At 43.9% G+C, this 21502-nt stretch overlaps 1 protein-coding gene across 1 annotated transcript in view; it reads right to left on the bottom strand.

The window, feature by feature from the left end:
• The window catches only part of GGPS1 (geranylgeranyl diphosphate synthase 1), a 75560-nt gene extending 58503 nt beyond the window's left edge, over positions 1 to 17057 (bottom strand). The window contains exon 1 of the mRNA XM_082249961.1: positions 16796 to 17057. The gene's annotated coding sequence lies outside the window, so the exon portion shown is untranslated. The remainder of the gene's footprint in view (positions 1 to 16795) is intronic.
• Between the last annotated feature and the right edge of the window lie 4445 nt (positions 17058 to 21502).

The following is a 21502-nucleotide window of genomic DNA, read 5'->3' as shown; positions in this document are numbered from 1 at the left end:
CTGTGGCTGAGCTCCAGAGATGCAGTCAGGAGATGGGAGAAAGTTGTAGAACCATCACTGCAGCCCTCCACCAGTCGGGGCTTTATGGCAAAGTGGCCCGACGGAAGCCTCTCCTCAGTGTAAGACACATGAAAGCCCGCATGGAGTTTGCTAAAAAAACACCTGAAGGACTCCAAGATGGTGAGAAATAAGATTCTCTGGTCTGATGAGACCAAAATAGAACTTTTTGGCCTTAATTCTAAGCGGTATGTGTGGAGAAAACCAGGCACTGCTAATCACCTGTCCAATACAGTCCCAACAGTGAAGCATGGTGGTGGCAGCATCATGCTGTGGCGGTGTTTTTCAGCTGCAGGGACAGGACGACTGGTTGCAATCGAGGGAAAGATGAATGCGGCCAAGTACAGGGATATCCTGGACAAAAACCTTCTCCAGAGTGCTCTGGACATCAGACTGGGCTGAAGGTTTACCTTCCAACAAGACAATGACCCTAAGCACACAGCTAAAATAACGAAGGAGTGGCTTCACAACAACTCCGTGACTGTTCTTGAATGGCCCAGCCAGAGCCCTGACTTAAACCCAATTGAGCATCTCTGGAGAGACCTAAAAATGGCTGTCCACCAACGTTTACCATCCAACCTGACAGAACTGGAGAGGATCTGCAAGGAGGAATGGCAGAGGATCCCCAAATCCAGGTGTGAAAGACTTGCTGCATCTTTCCCAAAAAGACTCCTGGCTGTATTAGATCAAAAGGGGGCTTCTACTAAATACCGAGCAAAGGGTCTGAATACTTAGGACCATGTGATATTTCAGTTTTTCTTTTTTTAATAAATCTGCAACAATGTCAACAATTCTGTGTTTTTCTGTCAGTATGGGGTGCTATGTGTACATTCATGAGGAAGAAGAATGAACCTAAATGATTTTAGCAAATGGCTGCAATATAACAAAGAGTGAAAAATTTAAGGGGGTCTGAATACTTTCCGTACCCACTGTATATATATAGTAATATACCGGTGAGATGAGTCCATGCCAGTTATGCAGTTCAAGGGCTTGTTGGCCCACTTTTATTACAGAAAAAGGGAAAAAACATAGTTCATCCAGGATTCCCACACAGGGGTTTCAACTTTACACACCAATAAAGAAATAATAAATGAATACTACCAAGCCACCTGGTTCTCTGGTCAGCACTGCTGCTCAGGCTTTGGCCTTGGTCCCCTTGACCCTGTAAGGGCTCTTTTAACACGGGCGTTCCTTTTTTTTTGCCCGATCAAGTCCTTTTTTTTTTTTTTTGTAACGGACACGGATGACACTTGTGTCATCCGGTCCGTATGTCCGTTTTTCATCCCATCCGTTTGCGGATGAAAAACTGACATAATGCATGTCTATGTAAATACGGATGTCTGCGGATGACACCACTGACATCCGCAGACATCCGAAGAAAAGAAAAAATAGGGTTCTCCTCCGTTCAAAAAAACTGAACTGAACTGAACTGACAAAAAACGGATGTCAGAGGATGATCATCCGATGACATCCGTATTTACATAGAGATACATTATGTCAGTTTTTCATCCACAAACGGATGGGATGAAAAACGGCCATACGGAACGCCCGTGTGAAAGAGCCCTAACAGTGTCCCTGTTTGGTACACACTCTGTACCCCTACTGACACTCTCCTTTTACAGCTTCCTTGCTGCTCAAGCTCACAGGTTTGGGCCCCTCCGTCTGCCCCGTGCAGACATGCACACTTTTCCCTTGCATACCAGGACTCCTCAGGAGGGTGGAGCCAAGAACCCAGATCCTGTCTCTACTAAAAGGCCCAGACCCACCTGCACAATCAGTGTGCTGGCTGTTCCCAAGACCTGGTCCCAGGATTGGAGATTTCCTCCCACCCAGATCGCTATGAAATCTCCAAGCTCCAGGTCCCCAACTGTATTTTATTAACCACAGGGGAAACTGAAAACACAGCCTCCTCCAAGTTAACCACTTTACCACTAGAGCATTTTGCTGTCTTACGTCTGGGCCACTTTTTGCGATTCGGCGCTGTGCAACTTTAACTGACAATTGTGCGATGCCATACCCAAACGAAATTTACGTCCTTTTTTTCCCACAAACAGAGCTTTCTTTTGGTGGTATTTGATCACCTGTGCGATTTTTACTTTTTGCGCTATAAACAAAAAAAGAGCTTAAATTTTGAAAAAACAACAATATTTTTCACATTTTTTTTATATGAAATTCCCCCCAAAAAAATGTAAAAATCAAAATTTTTTTAAATTTTTGGCCAATTTGTTTTCTGCTACCTAGGTTTAGTAAAAAAATTCACAATAAGCGTATTTTGATTGGTTTGCGCAAAAGTTATTGCGTTTACTAACAAAGGGAAAGATTTCTGTCATTTTTGGTGTTTTTTTTTAACGCGTAATGGCGGCGATCTGCGATTTTTTTGTGGGACTGCGACATTGCGGCGGACAGATCGGACCCTTGACTGACATTTTTGACACTTTTGGGGGTACCAGTGACATTACTGCAGTAATCAGTGCTATATATATGTACTGTTACTGTAAAAATTACACTGGCAGGGAAGGGGTTAATTTTATTGGAGAGGGAGGGGTTAATGTATGCCTGGTGCTTACTGACGTGTGTGGGGGGAGGTGACTGAGTGACACAAGGACAGATCCAGGGTTCAGCTATGCTGAACCCTGCAATCTGACCCTGCCTGTCACTTGGGAGATCCGGCCGCTTGTGTTTACACAAGCAGGCGGATCTCCACACTAGATCCCCGACGATCGGGGAAGAGCGGCGGTGATCGCCGCTGCTCCTCCCCTGGCCCGACTCCCGCTGTGACTGAATACAGCGGGAAGGGGGTAGTACTACGTCGTCAGACGATAACGAGCCACTTTGCCGCAGTAGTACTACGGTACTCAGACGGCAAGTGGTTAAACAGTCCTCCTGGAGCCTCTCAACCTGCCTTTTTGAGAATCCTGGATGACATACCCACTCCCAGCTTTATATATATATATATACATACAGTGCCTTGCGAAAGTATTCGGCCCCCTTGAACTTTGCGACCTTTTGCCACATTTCCGGCTCCAAACATAAAGATATAAAACTGTAATTTATTGTGAAGAATCAACAAGTGGGACACAATTTTTATTTGAAATATCCAATAAATTTCATTCCACTTCATGATTGTGTCCCACTTGTTGATTCTTCACAAAAAATTACAGTTTTATATCTTTATGTTTAAATTAAATAAGAGGATCAATGCGCTACCCAGAGGGGTTTGATAGGAGTGAATCAATTCCAAAAAAATCAAAATGAAAAAAATAAAAATAAAGAAAAAGCTGCCAATCTTAATCAGTGTCCCCACTGTGAATTGATACGTGTATGGTGTAGAAAATCGGCGCTAATTCAAAATAGTAAATAAAATGTGATAAACTCTGTGACAATAACGATGTCCACCACTGTGGATGGTGCTCTATGTGATTAAACCCTGATGCAAAAAAAAAACCAAAATATTCAAAGTAAAATCAATACTCAATATAGAACTGTAAATAGGAGCCTATACACATGGAATCTTCAGTGAATGACTGTGAAAGGATTGTGCATTGATAAAGTCCTCAAATAAAATAGATAATGTGTCAATCCCAAAGAAAATAATATATATATGGTGCAATCACAAAATAGTAATCAATGCAATCGATACGGTATATATACTCGAATGTCCGTGCAAATTTCAGTACGTTGGACGTACAAAAAGACCCCTCTGGAAACGTTTGCGAGAACACACTCAAAACATCAAAAAAGGTTTTGTGAAGCATAGTATTTCTAAACATTTTTCTGAAAAACATAACAAAGATCCAAAACTTTTAAAATTTTGGGGGGGTGGAGAAATATAAAGCCCACTGGAGGGGCAGTAACAAGATAAGGACGTTGAGTCAAGCCGAATCCAGATGGATATTTGAAATTCAAAGTTTTATTCCATTAGGTCTTAATGTCGAATTTGATTTAAATTGTTTTATCTCTGATTTTTAGATTCACCTTCTCCTGGTTTTTACCATTCTGATATTTATTAGGGCCACCGATATAGTTTATATATTTATATTTGGATATCTGCGATTTTTTATATATATAATTTGAATTTTTATATTTTTAGCATATTTTTATCATTTTTATTTATTTTATACACAATTTTGAGGCATTTCATGTATATACATATGTTTTTATATATGTTACACCATTTCCCTGCTGTTTGATTACTTCAGACCGAAAAAAATGAAAAAAATCGTTGAGATCTGCCTATCTATGGTATGACGGTCTTTTGAGGTTGACCGAACATATGAATAAGCTCAGGATCATCCTCATAGGTTAACTCACAGCACGGACGTGTGCTTAGTTGAACCAAGCGTTATTGTATCGGCAGTGCAATGGTGAATGTAATGTGGTTGATTGATTCCATGGCAACCGCTATGCTATATAGACCGGCAGCGAGTCACCCATGCTCACATCCCTTGATAAAGTCACGTCGGTAGTGACGAAACGTGTCGGGGGGAGCCGGGTGACGTCACCTCCGTGTTTACGGCCGTAACCGGAGGTTTTACAGTGTATCGCTTGTAGCATTCTTTTTGCTCGTTTGTTGCTATTTAATTGTAAGTGTATCTTAATTTCTAATTAAACTGGTTTTTGAAGTTACTGCACCATGTGGTCTCATTTTATACCCTATGAGGCGGAACGGCTCGAAGTGAGCATATTGTGCAGCTGAAGACCTGTATTGCATTGGGAGATCGATGTACTGCGAACATCAGTGATTACATGCCCGCAAGAGAGGAGAGAGGTCGGAAGCCCATTTCAAAGGAAAGCAATCGGCTTGTTTGGATTACACACATGTGCAGATAGTGTGTGTGGGAGGTAAGCGGCCACTACACACCTGTTTGTTGGAGATTGGATCGATATCCAGACTATTGATGCTATATCATACGATTGGTTGATCCTTTTAAGATTTTCTTTTTGAAGAATTTATTTCATTCATCTGTGATTGTGTATTGGACACTGTGGGACTTTCTCAGATATTTATTTTTACACATAACTTTTTTTATGAATTTTTTCATCACAGATTTATATTATCAACGATTATATTGATCATCACCATTTCTCATCGATTGCAATGATTACTATTTTGTGATTGCACCATATATATATTATTTTCTTTGGGATTGACACACTATCTATTTTATTTGAGGACTTTATCTATGCACAGTCCTTTCACAGTCATTCACTGAAGATTCCATGTGTATAGGCTCCTATTTACAGTTCTATATTGAGTATTGATTTTACTTTGAATAATTAGTTTTTTTTTTTGCATCAGGGTTTAATCACATAGAGCACCATCCACAATGGTGGACATCGTTATTGTCACAGAGTTTATCACATTTTATTTACTATTTTGAATTAGCGCCGATTTTCTACACCATACACATATCTTTATGTTTGAAGCCTGAAATGTGGCAAAAGGTCGCAAAGTTCAAGGGGGCCGAATACTTTCGCAAGGCCCTGTATTTAAACATTTCCAAATGAATTGTATACTCCTGGAGTAAAAATCTAATAATATATTATAAGGTTTGAACACACACTACAGACACAGATTTAGGCTGGATACATACTATACAACTTTTGTTGATAAGACTTCCTTTAGATTTACCTTCAACTATGTAATACAAGGGCCTGCCTGATTGCATACAAATTGAAAGTGTTTAGATTTGACCTCATATTATATGGTTTTGGTAAATCTAAAGGAAAAAAATCTAAAGAAAATTGTATAGTGTGTATGGCCCATTAGCCATTGTGATATATAACATCTTTATAAATAAAACCAAGTTTCATAAACAAACAGAAATATTGCTTTTTGACAAACCGCAAAGTGCAACTTTACAATACAAAAACCCAAAAAACTGTAAACTTTATTGGCTGTAATGTCATTGCACATATTACCTGAATATATTACCAACATTAAATATTAGGGAAAAATATAAGAAAAGCCTTTTTCTTAATTTAAGTTTTCAGCAGCTTAGTAGATGCCCTCTTACTTATGCTTATGTGGTGGTGCAATACATGTTTAAACTTTAATGTGCTATTATTACAGGCTCTGGATGGAATTGTGTTGCTGATTTAGAAATTGCCAGCAGAGAAGTGTTAATTTTTATGTCAATTTTCAATTTAGTTTTAGTTATAGTCTTAGGACTAAAAATATAATTTTTGTAAGAACTTACCGTAAAATTATTTTCTCTGAGTCCTCTGACAGTCGCCGCCCACTCATACAGTCTTCACTACTGGGTATTGGTTATCCACAGGAGTAAGCTAGGCAGAAGATTTTGTTAGAAAACATTCACAAAACCTTGTATAGACACACCTACAGGGGGCTGTCCCTCTGGTCCAATACCCCCCTGCTAGCAGCATTCCCAATTCAGTTTGTAGCAAGCAGTATATAGGTCCATGAACCCCAAAAGAGGGGCGGGGGGCGGCGACTGTCGGAGGACCCAGAGAAAAGAATTTTACAGTAAGTTCTTACAAAAATTCTATTTTCTCTTACGTCCTCTGACAGTGGCCACCCACTCATACAGTCTTCACTACTGAGATGTCCCAAAGCAGTGAAGATGTGAGGGGTGGGAAACGTAACCGTCTAAAAGGCAACGCAGCACCCAGTTCAGAGAAAAGAACCTTATCTTGTACCAGAAAGGTAAATCACTGGGTAACAGGAAAGTTCAACAGGAGCAAACAAACCCAGGAAAGCAAAATAACCAAAGGGGGAAAAACCCCAACAGGAGGGGACAGGCTAAAAAAAAAAATTTTGCCCTGACAGGCATCAGGGTCTGACGGCTCAGATAGTTGGCCTGCCAGTTCTCCACACCTGGAATGTGAACTGCCAAAATCGCCGGGACCTGCGTCTCGGCCCAAGACAGAATCTCGGCCACTTCCATGGCCGCCCCGGCACTCCTGGTGCCCCCTTGGTGATTTATGTAAGCCACCACAGTTGCGTTGTCCGTCTGCACACGCACAGGGCAGCCCCGAAGATGATCCGACCAACGGAGCAAACATAGTCTGATCGCTCGCAGTTCCAAGATTTTGATCGACAGTGCCCTGGGCAGACAATTGCCTAGAACGCCACCCCAGCCTGACAGGCTGGCGTCCGTGGTGACCACCGTCCATGACAACGGCCGGAAGGATTTCCTTTCCGTCAGAGCCGGAGACTGGAGCCACCACAGAAGATCCGCTCTGACTTGGTGGCTCAAAGAGATCCTCCTTTCATGTGTGGAACTGTGCAAATGGTATCGCCTTGAAGGCTGACACCATCAATCCCAGGGACCGCAAGCAGGTCCTGAGCGATGAGGACTTGTTCTGCAGAGTCCGGAGTTTGTCCTCCGGCAGGAAGACTTTTGCCTGGGCGGAGTCCCAAACCATCCCCAGGCAAGGGAGGCGAACAGAAGGAGACAATATCGACTTCTGAAAATTGATGGTCCACCCGACCTCCTGAAACATCTGAACCGTGGTTGACAGATCGCGCAACAGTGTGGCACTGGAACTCGACCTTAATAGGAGATCATCCAGATACCCAAGGATTGCAATCCCCTGCGCCTGCAACAGGGCCAGGACAGGAGCCAACACTTTGGTAAACACCCTTGGAGCCGAAGCAAGACCAAAAGGCAACGCCACAAACTGATAGTGCTCCTCCGCGAGTGCGAATCTGAGGTACCTCTGATGACCTTTGTAAATGGGGATGCGTAAATACGCATCCTTGAGGTAGATGGAAGCCAGGAAATCTCCCGGACTCCGGGAGGCCACCATCGATCGGAGGGACTCCATGCGGAATTTTTGAACCCTGCACGAAGAGGTTTAGAAACTTTAAGTCCAAAATTGGACGCACCTTGCCCCCCTTCCTGGGCACCGTGAACAGATTCGGAAAGAATCTGTCTGTTGGGCGTGATCGAAATTCGATCTTGTACCCTGACCGAATGAGTTCCTGAACCCATCTGTCCCGAACCTTGGCCAGCCAGGGCTCGGGAAAACAGCGCAAACGTCCCCCCACCCCTGAGACGGGTGAGGGCGCCCCTTTAGGTCGAGGCGGGATGGGTCGCCGTGCCAGAGTGGGCGGCTTTTGATTTCCCCGCCCAAGGCTTCTTCTGGCCACCAGAGGCCTCGAAGGATTTGCCCTTGTCTTGTGCCTTGAAGCCACAAAGGGACCCCTGGTTAGGTTTAAAGGAAGGGCCCCGCTTACCGCAGAAAGACTTGCCCGTGGAAACCTGGGGCAGCAGCGTGCTTTTACCCCCAGTGACCCCCCTTCACTAATTCGTCCAGGGAGTCCCCAAAAAGGCGATTCCCTGCATGAGGGATGTCAGACACTGTCTTCTTGGAAGACTGGTCGGCCCACCAGCTTTTCAAACACACGATGCGACGGATCGTCACTGCGACTGCAGATAAGCGTAAGACTAAAGGGGCGTCATCCAAGGCCGCGTCACACAGGTATAAAACAGCCTGAATAATTTGGTCCACCATCTCCAGAGTAACAGGAGGGGTGGAATCAGCCACAAGGGTGCGTCTTAGTACCTTAGTCTACTCCACCACAGCCTGAGAGACCATTACTAAGGCGAACACGGGTTTCATCAAGGAACCTGCCACCAGATAGGAATGCCGGGTAAGAGACTCCACCCGCCTATCCGCCAGATCTCTAAACACCGGAGAATCCTCAGCGGGCATCAAAGTGGCTTTATTTAACCTGGACACAGTGTGGTCCACCTTAGGGTCACAGATCAGCAGAAAGGGCAAAAGAACCGCTCCAGTGATAAGGTAATCCCAACCATCAAAATAAGGTGCAGCAAGGATCCGCAGTCCAGGCAACTGTATTGTATAGAGAGAAATAGCCGCACTCCAACTTGAAGGTGAAAAATATAAAATCTTTTTTTTTCGTATCCAAAAGATAAAATCAATTCAAAGTGTATCCATAGTACAGTCAGAGACAAGAGATGAACGCATAGTAGTTGACGCGTTTCACGGATAAACGTCCGCTTAGTCGTAACCATGCACATACATGAAGAGATATTGCTTAAATAGTGGCTAACACTTCCTGAGCTCATCCTTGATCATCGTTAATTGAGCACACAGCTGCAAGTCATCCACACCCAGTTCACAAATGGAAACAGCTCAGGAAAATTTCATGTATGGAGACACCACCCACAGCAAGGCAATTGCAATGCGTATGAAAAATAGAAGACAGAATAAAAGAAATAAAAAGCAATAATAACAAAGATAATGTAGAAAAAGAGAAAAAGAAGAAAAAGAAAAAGACAAAGCAAAAGCCATAGAAAATAAAAATAAATATAAAAATGTAGAGCAAAATAAGAAATATCCGTAAAATGCATGTGAGTTGCTGGGATGATCTCTCCTAGTACAAACTATAAAATCTCTTTAAAGGAAAAAGAAAGAGCGGGAAGTCCCTCGATTTAGATAATATGAAATACATACATGCACCGCCGAAATGGCAATAAAGGAAAACATGCATCTAGGTCTCATGTAGAGGATATCGATGCATATGAAGCATGCCTCCTTAAAGTAACCATATATAAAGTTATACCGAAAAAATGCTATGAAAAAATGAATAAATGAAACAACCCTGGAAAATATAAAATAAAATAAACACTACTAAGAAATGAAAAATCATAATCAATTCATGTATATAATAAATAGCCGATATCATCAAAGCTATGTGCTCCATAAACGATAGTGATCGTACAATGTAGTAATATAACATCCTTGGGTATTATATACCCCAATTCTGTTACAACAAAGATACACCTTATTATAACAACATGCATTTATATAATCACATCACAGAACAGTCTAATGCATGTGGTATAAATATATACACAAACAAATTAAACAATGTATCAAAGTGTGTACATGCATGTTACAAAACGTACAGATATCGCATAGGCACAATAACCCTAGCATTCCAGAGTGAACCAAATATCCAAAAAAGGATTCAAACAAATAAGTATAATAATATGTAATAAATCAATAAGGCCCCGTTCACATTGCCGCGATCCGACTTGGGGGGGGGGGCGACCTCCGAGGTCGCGGTGTGAGCAGCGCGCCGCGACCTCGGAGCGGCCGCCACGGACTTCATAACATTGAAGTCTATGGCGGTCGCCTCCGGGTCGCCCCAAAGAAGCTCCGGACCCTTTTTCTAAGTTGGAGCGACTTGTGTCGCTCCTATTAGAACGGGTCCCCAGCTTCCCTATGGAAGGCGACCTACGGCTACCGGTGAGGTGACCAGGTCGCCTTAGTGTGAACGGGGACTTAAGGAAGAACAAAAAAAAAAATAGAAAAAACGCAGGGCAAAAAAAAAAGAAGAAAGAAAACAGAAGAAAGAGGGGGAGAAAGGAAAAACAAAACCAGAGAGAAAGAAAAGAAGAGAAAACGGGAAAAAAAAAAAAAAAAGAAGAGCAACAATTGCTATCTATCTCTGTTTTTTTTTTGTTTTTTTCCGTTTTCTCTTCTTTTCTTTCTCTCTGGTTTTGTTTTTCTTTTCTCCCCCTCTTTTTCTGTTTTCTTTTCTTTCTTTTTTTTTTTTCCCCTGCGTTTTTGTTTTCTTTTTTTTCCTGCGTTTTTTCTATTTATTTTTTTTCTCCGTTTTCTTTTCTTCTCTTTCTCTCTGGTTTTGTTTTTCCTTTCTCCCCCTCTTTTTTCTGTTTTCTTTCCTTTTTTTCTTTTTCCTGCGTTTTTTCTATTTTTTTTTTTTTGTGCTTCCTTTATTGATTTATTACATATTATTATACTTATTTGTTTGAATCCTTTTTTGGATATTTGGTTCACTCTGGAATACCAGGGTTATTGTGCCTATGCGATATCTGTACGTTTTGTAACATGCATGTACACACTTTGATACATTGTTTAATTTGTTTGTGTATATATTTATACCACATGCATTAGACTGTTCTGTGATGTAATTATATAAATGCATGTTGTTATAATAAGGTGTATCTTTGTTGTAACAGAATTGGGGTATAAAGCCCCGTACACACGTACTGATCGTCGGCCAAATGATCGGCCGTCTTTTGTCCAGGGCTGTCGTGTCTGTTGAAAACTGCAAAAGACTGCACACGAATTTTGTCGGCCAACAACAGCCGACTGCAGAAGTGATGTCATGTGATGGTTAACTTTCCTTGTCTTTTTTCTTTTCTGAGCATGCCCAGTCTTGCTAATCGGCTGTCTGTCGGCCGAAATCTGTACTGACTGGTGAACAATCGGCCGTTCTGGTGTTGGCCAAGAAAAATTTTAATGCCTGCACGACAGATTCTGTTTGGCCGAAAATGCGCTGTCGGCTGTCGGAAGCATCATACTAACAAGCCTACAATCGGCCGATCGGTCATCGGCCGAATATTTACGTCCGACAATCGGTATGTGTGTACGGGGCTTATAATACCCAAGGATGTTATATTACTACATTGTACGATCACTATCGTTTATGGAGCACATAGCTGTGATGATATCGGCTATTTATTATATACATGAATTGATTATGATTTTTCATTTCTTAGTAGTGTTTATTTTATTTTATATTTTCCAGGGTTGGTTCATTTATTCATTTTTTCATAGCATTTTTTCTGTGTAACTTTATATATGGTTACTTTAAGGAGGCATGCTTCATATGCATCGATATCCTCTACATGAGACCTAGATGCATGTTTTCCTTTATTGCCATTTCGGCGGTGCATGTATGCATTTCATATTATCTAAATCGAGGGATTTCTCTCTCTTTCGTTTTCCTTTAAAGAGGTTTTATAGTCTGTACTAGGAGAGATCATCCCAGCAACTCACATGCATTTTACGGATCTGGCTTCCTATTTCTTATTTTGCTCTACATTTTTATATTTCTTTTTTATTTTCTATAGCTTTTGCTTTGTCTTTTTCTTCTTTTTTTTCTACATTATCTTTGTTATTATTGCTTTTTATTTCTTTTATTCTGTCTTCTATTTTTCATACCCATTGCAATTGCCTTGCTGTGGGTGGTGTCTCCATACATGAAATTTTGCTGGGCTGTTTCCATTTGTTAACTGGGTGTGGATGACTTGCAGCTGTGTGCTCAATTAACGATGATCAAGGATGAGCTCAGGAAGTGTTAGCCACTATTTAAGCAATATCTCTTCATGTATGTGCATGGTTACGACTAAGCGGACGTTTATCCGTGAAACGTGTCAACTACTATGCGTTCATCTCTTGTCTCTGACTGTACTATGGATACACTTTGAATTGATTTTATCTTTTGGATACGAATAAAACAGATTTTATATTTTTCACCTTCAAGTTGGAGTGCAGCTATTTCTCTCTATACATTATGGTCCACCTTAGGGGCCACAGTCCAGCGCGAATCCACCGGAGACGCAAAGGGATAACGGTACTGAAACCGCTTAGGCACCACAAAATTGCACTTTAAATTGCGCCATTGTTCATTCACTGTGTCGTGAAACTCAGTAGGACAGGGAAACACCTAAACCGACTTCTGGGCTTTGCGGGTCCCAAAGGAAGACCGCTTACCCGGCAGGTGGGGCTCATCTTCTAAATGTAGCGTGTCTTTAACAGAGCTAATGAGCGCAGACATTGCAGCGCGTTCTCTTGCGGACCCGGAGGGGGAATCCTCCACCTCCTCCCCATCCGACTGAGAGGACTGAGACCCTTCAGGGGGTACACTGTCCATGGCAACCATATCTGGCTCTGAATCAGAAAACTGAGAAAGCCTGGGCCTTTTCTTAGAAGCCCGCTCAGACATCAACAGATCCACATTGGACGCTAAAGTCGTAAGTGCAGCAGTAAGTGAGACTATTGCAGAGGATTCAGGAGTACCTGAACCCTCCACCAGAGCTGGGGGGAATTTGCTATCCTGGGACTCCATCAGAACACTTAGAAATTAAATGGCGCTGGCCCTTTAAATCGGCGATCACTGCGGTTCCCACCGCAATGAATAACTAGCCTGTGCTACGAAGCACTGAAAAATAATAACTGCCAGCAGAGATATAAACCAGAAATAACAGAAAGAAAATCCCCCAGAAGTGTCCTATACTGTACCCATGCTACCAGCTCGATCTGTGTGGCAGGAGAAGGAAATGATGTCACGCCACTAGAGGCAGAACATAGTTTTGAGCCACAAGAAAATGGTTGCCAATGTATGTCTATGGGGGAGGCTCAGAGAAAATGGCTGCTGAGCACATTGAGGAAACACATTGCCCACACTAAAGATGGCGCCGCCAAAGCATTACAGAGAATGGCTGCTGCCCTCACAATGAGGTCAAACAGCCTGCCCACACCTGAAATGGCGGCCCCGCGGTTTTACACCGATTGCGGCCCCCACAAGCATGTCTGTACCCCCAAAACGTTGCACAAGCATCACAGGGACTCAGGGACCCCCGCAACCCCCCACACCGTGGCAAAACTGCTATAGCGCCCCTGCAGGGACCGGGAAGGGACACACGGGAACCATACTGACAGACATGAGGGGGATATTATAGACTCGACATAGACTGCCATCCCCATAACAGAGGCCCCACATACACCCCCTGACAGATAATGTTATAGACAGAGGGGTACTCACCGTCCAGCGAAACGTGGGGTACCGCTCTGTGACAGGAAGCCTCCCACTCCGGGTGGGGGTGCCTTCAGCCGAACAGGACGCTAGCAACACGTGGCGTACCGCAGTTGAGACATCCCAGCAAAGTAGCCACTTCACAGGCTTGTCCCTGAGGACAGGGACAGGTCGTTTGCGAGGCCTGGGCGTACGCACAGCCTGCTAACGCTCGATGGCAGGCTGGGATTCCGTAACGCTCCAGTGCGATTCCCAGCTCCGCAAAAGCTGTAGTCTTCCGAAGTCTGACTAACTAAGCGCAGGAACAAATAAAATGCTATCAGTGTAAAGAAAAATCACTTTTTTTAAGAAATAAAAAAATAAGAAGAAAAGGCTGAGACTGCAGCCCCAGCCAAGGGAAGCCTGCCTACTCCTAACTAGGCAAAAGACAAACTGAATTGGAAATGCTGCTAGCAGGGGGGTATTGGACCAGAGGGACAGCCCCCTGTAGGTGTGTCTATACAAGGTTTTGTGAATGTTTTCTAACAAAATCTTCTGCCTAGCTTACTCCTGTGGATAAGACCAATACCCAGTAGTGAAGACTGTATGAGTGGGCGGCGACTGTCAGAAGACGTAAGAGAAATGCCATTTTAGTCGTATTTTAGTCTTATGACTAAAATGCCATTTTAGTTTTAGTCGTATTTTAGTCATCTGAATTGTTTTAGTTTTAGTCGTATTTTAGTCGACTAAAATTGTGTTAGTCAATAAAAACATTTTAGTCAACGAAATTAACACTGGCCCGGAGGAAACACGAATACTTAAGGGTGAGGACTGGAGGACCGCCTTTTATCTGGTAGGGTTAACGTGTTTCCTGTCCTGGTAGGAGGGGCCCTAGTTCTCATGGGCTGTCCTGGAAGACGACTTGAGAAAAAACTTTTCCTATAGTAACCATAGTAGAGAGGGGAACTATACCTCTTGGAACTGCCCATAGGCATAGTCAAGTTCTTTTTTCTGCCTAGGGTCCTACTCCTCTAGGGGGCAGTATAACCCAATGGTCAGGAATCCCAAGGAGCTGTGTCCGTCAATGAACGGAAGATCAAGTACTAATTCGCAAAATTTTATAACAAACAAAAAAAATGCATTTTTTTTTTTAACAATTTTTTTGGTCTTTTTTCATTTATGTCACAAAAAAATAAAAAACCCAGTCATGATTAAATACCACCAAAAGAAAGCTCTGTGTGAAAAAAAGGCAAAAATTTCATATGGGTACAGTGTTGCATGACTAATTATAATTCAAAGCACTGAAAGCTGAAAATTGGCCTGGTTAGAAAGGGGGATTTAAGTGCCCAGTGGGAAAGTGGTTAATAGGTGTTCCCAGAGACCTTAAGGGCCCTTTCACACACTCCGTCCGTCGGACGGACTCAGTTTTTCTCAGTGGGGGATCGATCCGCCGATCCCCCGCTGAGCAGGAGGATGACAGCTGTTCTGCGCGCTGTGTGCAGAGACACAGCTGTCAGTTCCCCATGCATCTCTATGGGGGAATCGGATGGGAACGGACCGCCGGTCCTTTCTCATCCGATCCGATGGACGGATGGAAAATAGGGTTTCCATCTGTCCAGATTTGACAGATCAGATGTCAGCGGACATGTCTTTGCTGAAATCCGATTCCCCAATAGGAATGCATGAGAGTGGGCTCTTTCACACAGGCGGACCGTTCAGATCCGCCTGTCCATTTTTTTTGGGGATCTGAACGGTCCGAATGTGTGAAAGAGCCCGCTCTCTGCTGACATCACAGAAGTCAGTCCAGGCACCGTGTCATCGTGACAATGGAAGTCAGGATCTGCCAGGTGCTTGGACAGACACCCGGCTCACCAGCCGCTCCCCGCCCCGCCACAGCCCAGCACTCTAGTGAGCAAGGAGGAGGCCGAGCTGAGAGCGGAGGACTGACAGCAGCTCTCTTCTCAGTGAGCTGTCAGTACCGAGCAATTGGCGGTGTTCCATCGCTCGGTTCTCAGTGCAGAGGTGGCGGGGGACCGATGCTGCATCCAACTAGGTAAGTATGTAATTGAACAGACAAGGAATCACTGCTCAAGGTGGTGTAATTGCCTGATGACTCACACAGGTGCATGCCCCGGCTCGCCTCTGTGAAAACTTGATAAAAGAAAAGGAATTGGCAGCACTCCAGGTTGAGTCAAAATCCAGATTTATTGACTGGACATCCAAATATGACAATCGTGACAAGGTAGACGCGTTTCACACACTGACTGTGTGCTTAATCACAGTCAGTGTGTGAAACGCGTCTACCTTGTCACAATTGTCATATTTGGATGTCCAGTCAATAAATCTGGATTTTGACTCAACCTGGAGTGCTGCCAATTCCTTTTCTTTTATTAGGTAAGTATGTATCTGGAAAAGAAAAAAACAAAGCCATGTTTCTCTTTTAAGGCCCTTTCACACGGGCGCTCCGTATGTCCGCAAATCATCCTATTTTGTTGCGGATGATTTGCGGACATAATGTAAGTCTATGGCATTGCGGATGTCAGCGGAATACCATCTTCTGACATCCGATTTTCTTCCGGTCAGTTCTGTTCCGTTTTTTGGATCTGAACAAAACCCTATTTTTGTTCCGTTCAAAAAACGGAAAGGAAGGAAAATCGGATGTCAGCGGTGTCATCCGCAAACCCCCATAGACTTACATTATGTCCGTATATCATCCGCAAACGGACGGGATGATATGCGGGCATACGGAGCGGATGACAGAAATGTCATCCGCTCCGTGGGAAAAAAAGGACCGCAGCGGAGCTTTCACACGGAGCGGCCGTGTGAAAGAGCCCTTAAAGTTTTTTTCAAGGGTTCCCCTGGGGTAAAAAGGTTGGGCAATTCTGCTTTCAGAATAGATAAACTAATATTACATTTTTGTTTTTGGGTACAATACCACTTTAACAGACCAAACCTTACAAATCAAAGAAATGTATTTTCAGAGTTTACTTATACTTTAATTTAAAGTGAAATAACATCAATTCCTATTCCAGGGACGGTCATTCCTTTTAGTATGTCCCATTCCAAAAAGCTTTTCACCTTCCACTATCCATTCGCATTGCAAGTAAATGAAAAATTTCCCAATGCAAATACTTCAGGCGTAGTTTCTCCCACATGACATCTAGAAAGTTCTCTGGAAAGTAATGAATAAATTCTCACCGTATGGTCGTAGCCTTAGCTCACACAGGGTATCAAACTACGACTCCTCTAAAGCACCAATTGTTCTACAAGCCTCTCACATCCGTAAGGCGGGAGTACATGTAAAAAAATTAATAAAGCAGCGTTTGTTTCTGTCTGGAACCTGTAGTTTACCGAATGGCTGTAGAGCAAAGACTCAGTTACTCGCTAGACATTAGGAACTACATTTCCCGTCAAACCCGTGGAACACAGGCAACCCACTGATGATTGGCCAAAAAAAAGGGGGCGTTAGTTCCTAACCAATGAGCGAACTGGGGGAGTGACCTAAAGCTTACAGCAAACAGTAGGTTGTAAACGACGGCGTAGCATGTAGATTTGTATCCCCGAGAAAGACGGTTTTCCCTACTGCGACTGCGCCGGTTTCAGGGAAACAAGCCGAACGTGGAGATGGAGATGCTGCTGCGGAACAGGCAGCATAGCAAAATGAACCCCTTAAATGCCGAGTGGCCGGTGGGGCGCACAGGCTGGATTAATGCTTGAATGCTGAAAGTTGAGTGCTTATCCCCGGGGATTTCACATAGGTTGGAGGTTCTTTTGGTAGGGAGTGGGGAGGCAGTAGTTGGGAGGTGGTGGGGTGGTGGTGGTTTGTCAGTGAGGAGTTGGGGGGCAGTAGTTGAGGTGGTAGTGGTCTTGTAGTTGGGGGGTGAGGATCTGGTAGTGGGGGTGGGGAGTGGCAGGGTAGTAGTTGTGGATCTGGTAGTGGGGCGAATGTTAGTTGGTGGGGTGGTGGCCTGGTAGTAGTTGGGGGGTGGGGGTCTGGTAGTGGGGGGGCTTTGGTGGGGTGGTGGTCTGTCAGCGGGGAGCAGTAGTTGCGGGGTGGGGGTCTGGTAGTGGGGGGGCTTAGGTGGGGTGGTGGTCTGTCAGCGGGGTGGGGACCTGGTAGTGGGGGCGGAGCAGTAGTTGGTGTGGTGGGGGTCTGGTAGTGGGTGTGGGGTGGTGATCTGGTAGTAGGCCTGGGGTTCTGTCAGTGGGGAGTGGCAGGGCAGTAGGTGGGGGGGGGGGCGATAGTTGGTGGGGGTTTATCAGTGGGGAGTGGCATAGCAGTAGTTGGGGGTCTGGGTCTGTCAGTGAGGAGTGGCGTGGCAGAAGTTAGGAAGTAAGGGTCTGGTAGGGGGGGGGGGGCGGGCAGTAGTTGGTGGGGCAGTAATTAGGGGTCTGTCAGTGGTGAGTGGAGGGGCAGTAGTTGGGGGGGGGGCGGTGAGGGCCTGGTAGTGGGGGGGCGGTAGTTGGTGGGGTGAGTGTCTGTCAATGGTGAATGGCGGGGAAGTAGTTGGTGGGGTAGCGGAGCAGTAGTTGTTGGGGGGGGGGGGGGTTGTTACTGGGGAGTGGCAGGGCAGTTGTTTGGGGGATGGGGGGGTCTATTAGTCAGTGGGGATTGGGGGGGGGGGGGGGCTCTGTCAGCTGAGGGCAGGGGACAGTAGTTTGGCCTGGGGGATGTCACTGTGTGTGGAATTGTGCTCTGTCAGTGGGAGACAGAATTATACGAGGCTGAAGTTGGTTTCTTATTCGTCCAGTTTCTTATTCACTGAAGTTGGTTTCTTATTCGGCAGTTTCTTATACATTACTATGACAAATAAACCTTTTTTCCTCTGCAGTAAATCTGTTTTTTTCTACATAAATGTTAAATATTATTTGTGAACAATCAGATTAATAAACAAAAATCTAGATTATTTGTGTTTTTACTTAAAAAAACGATAGTGAAAAATGGATGAAAAAATATGCATTTTGAATAAGTAACTGAGGAATTTAAGGGGTTAAATGCTGTTGGGCCACTAATCTAACGGTGGAAATACAAAGAGTAAGGACCCCTCCATAATACCCAACTGAATCCAGCCTGGCCCAAACTGTGCATTGGCATTAAAACAGGTGCCAACCTTGCCAACTATATACATTTTCAGCATTTTGAATAAGTAACTGGTGATTTTAAGGGCTTAAACGCTGTTGGGCCACTAATCTAAGGGTGGAAATATAAAGAAGAACCCCTCCATAATACCCAACTGTACCCAGCCTGGCCCAAACTGTGGATTGGCAAGAAAACAGGTGCCAACTATATACATTTTCAGCATTTTGAATAAGTAACTGGTGATTTTAAGGGGTTAAACGCTGTTGGGCCACTAATCTAAGGGTGGAAATATAAAGAATAAGAACCCCTCCATAATACCCAACTGTATCCAGCCTGGCCCAAACTGTGGATTGGCAGGAAAACAGGTGCCAACTATATACATTTTCAGCATTTTGAATAAGTAACTGGTGATTTTAAGGGGTTAAACGCTGTTGGGCCACTAATCTAAGGGTGGAAATATAAAGAATAAGAACCCCTCCATAATACCCAACTGTATCCAGCCTGGCCCAAACTGTGGATTGGCAAGAAAACCGGTGCCAACCTTGCCAACTATATACATTTTCAGCATTTTTAATAAATAACTGAGGAATTTAAGGGGTTAAACGCCGTTGGGCCACTGATCTGAGGGTGGAAATATAAAGAGTAAGGGCCCCTCCATAATACCCAACTGTACCCAGCCTGGCCCAAACTGTGGATTGGCAAGAAAACAGGTGCCAACTATATACATTTTCCTCATTTTGAATAAGTAACTGAGGAATTTAAGGGGTTAAATGCCGTTGGGCCACTGATCTAAGGGTGGAAATATAAAGAGTAAGGACCCCTCCATAATACCCAACTGTATCCAGCCTGGCCCAAACTGTGGATTGGCATGAAAACAGGTGCCAACCTTGCCAAGTATATACATTTTCAGAATTTTCAATTAGTAACTGGTGATTTTAAGGGGTTAAACGCATTTGGGCCACTGATCTAAGAGTGGAAATATACATTTTCAGCATTTTGAATAAGTAACTGAGGAATTTAAGGGGTTAAATGCTGTTCAAGGCATTTAACCCCTTACTTTTTCAAAATGCTGAAAATGTATATAGTTGGCAAGGTTGGCACCTGTTTTCCTGCCAATCCCCACTTTGGGCCAGGCTGGGTACAGTTGGGTATTATGGAGGGGTCCTTACTCTTTATATAGTTGGCAAGGTTGGCACCTGTTTTAATGCCAATCCACAGTTTGGGCCAGGCTGGATTCAGTTGGGTATTATGGAGGGGTCCTTACTCTTTGTATTTCCACCATTAGATTAGTGGCCCCACAGCGTTTAACCACTTTACCGCTAAGTACTGTAATAGTACTGCGGCAAAGTGGCTCGTTCCCGTCTGACGACGTAGACCTACGTCGTCAGACTCCTCCCCTGTAGGCGGCGCTCGCGCGCCGCCGGAGGCGCGCTCCCGCTGTTTTCATTCACAGCGGGAGTCGGGCCAGGGGAGGAGCAGCGGCGATCGCCGCTGCTCTGCCCCGATCGTCGGGGATCTAGTGTGGAGATCCGCCCGCCTGTGTAAACACAAGCGGGCGGATCTCCTCAGTGACAGGAAGTGACAGATCGGACTGTTCAGCATAGCTGGACATCCAATCTTTCCCTGTCTCACAAAGTCACACACGTGACACGTGACACGTCAGTAAGCACCAGGCATACATTAACCCCTCCCTCTCCAATAAAGTTAACCCCTTCCCTGCCAGTGTCATTTTTACAGTAACAGTGCATATTTATAGCACTGATTACTGTAGTAATGTCACTGGTACCCCCAAAAGTGTCAAAAATGTCAGTCAAGGGTCCGATCTGTCCGCCGCAATGTCTCAGTCCCGCAAAAAAAATCGCAGATCGCCGCCATTACGCGTTAAAAACAAAAACACCAAAAATGACAAAAATCTTTCCCTTTGTTAGTAAACGCAATAACTTTTGCGCAAACCAATCAAAATATGCTTATTGCGATTTTTTTTACCAAACATAGGTAGCAGAAAACAAATTGGCCAAAAATTTAAAAAAAAATTGTTTTTTACATCTTTTTTGGGGGGAATTTCATATAAAAAAATGTTAAAAATATTGTTATTTTCTCAAAATAAACGCTCTTTTTTTGTTTATAGCGCAAAAAGTAAAAATCGCACAGGTGATCAAATACCACCAAAAGAAAGCTCTGTTTGTGGGAAAAAAAGGACGTCAATTTCGTTTGGGTACGGCGTCGCACGACCGCGCAATTGTCAGTTAAAGTCGCACAGCGCCGAATCGCAAAAAGTGGCCCAGACGTAAGACAGCAAAATGCTCTAGTGGTAAAGTGGTTAACAGCTTAAATTCCTCAGTTACTTATTCAAAATGCATATTTTTTCACTATCGTTTTTTTCAGTAAAAACACAAATAATCTAGATTTTTTTTTATTAATCTGATTGTTCACAAATAATATTTAACATTTATGTAGAAAAAAACAGATTTACTGCAGAGGAATAAGAGGAAAAAAGGTTTATTTGTCATAGTAATGTATAAGAAACTGGACGAATTAGAAACCAACTTCAGCCTCGTCAGAATTATTCAGACTGCATTATTATAAGAGTGGATATAGCCAGGATACTGAATTTCACAGCCTGCATGGGTCATTCTGTGTTGTCATTAGTTGGGGGTGACGTGTATTAGTGGAAGGGGCTCAGTCTGGTGTTTCAGTTGGATGGGGTCACTCTAAGGTGTCAGTAATTGTTAGGGGGGGGGGGTATCAGGCCGGCTGTGGTGTAGGTCTGTCAGTCTTGGGTGTCAGCAGCAGGGGGTTCAGTCTGGGGTGTCAGTAGTTGGTAG

The sequence above is a fragment of the Pelophylax lessonae genome (genome assembly GCF_965119305.1).
Source record: "Pelophylax lessonae genome assembly, chromosome: 3".
Classification (NCBI taxonomy): Eukaryota; Metazoa; Chordata; class Amphibia; order Anura; family Ranidae; genus Pelophylax; species Pelophylax lessonae.
This window is presented reverse-complemented; position numbering and strand designations above follow the sequence as displayed.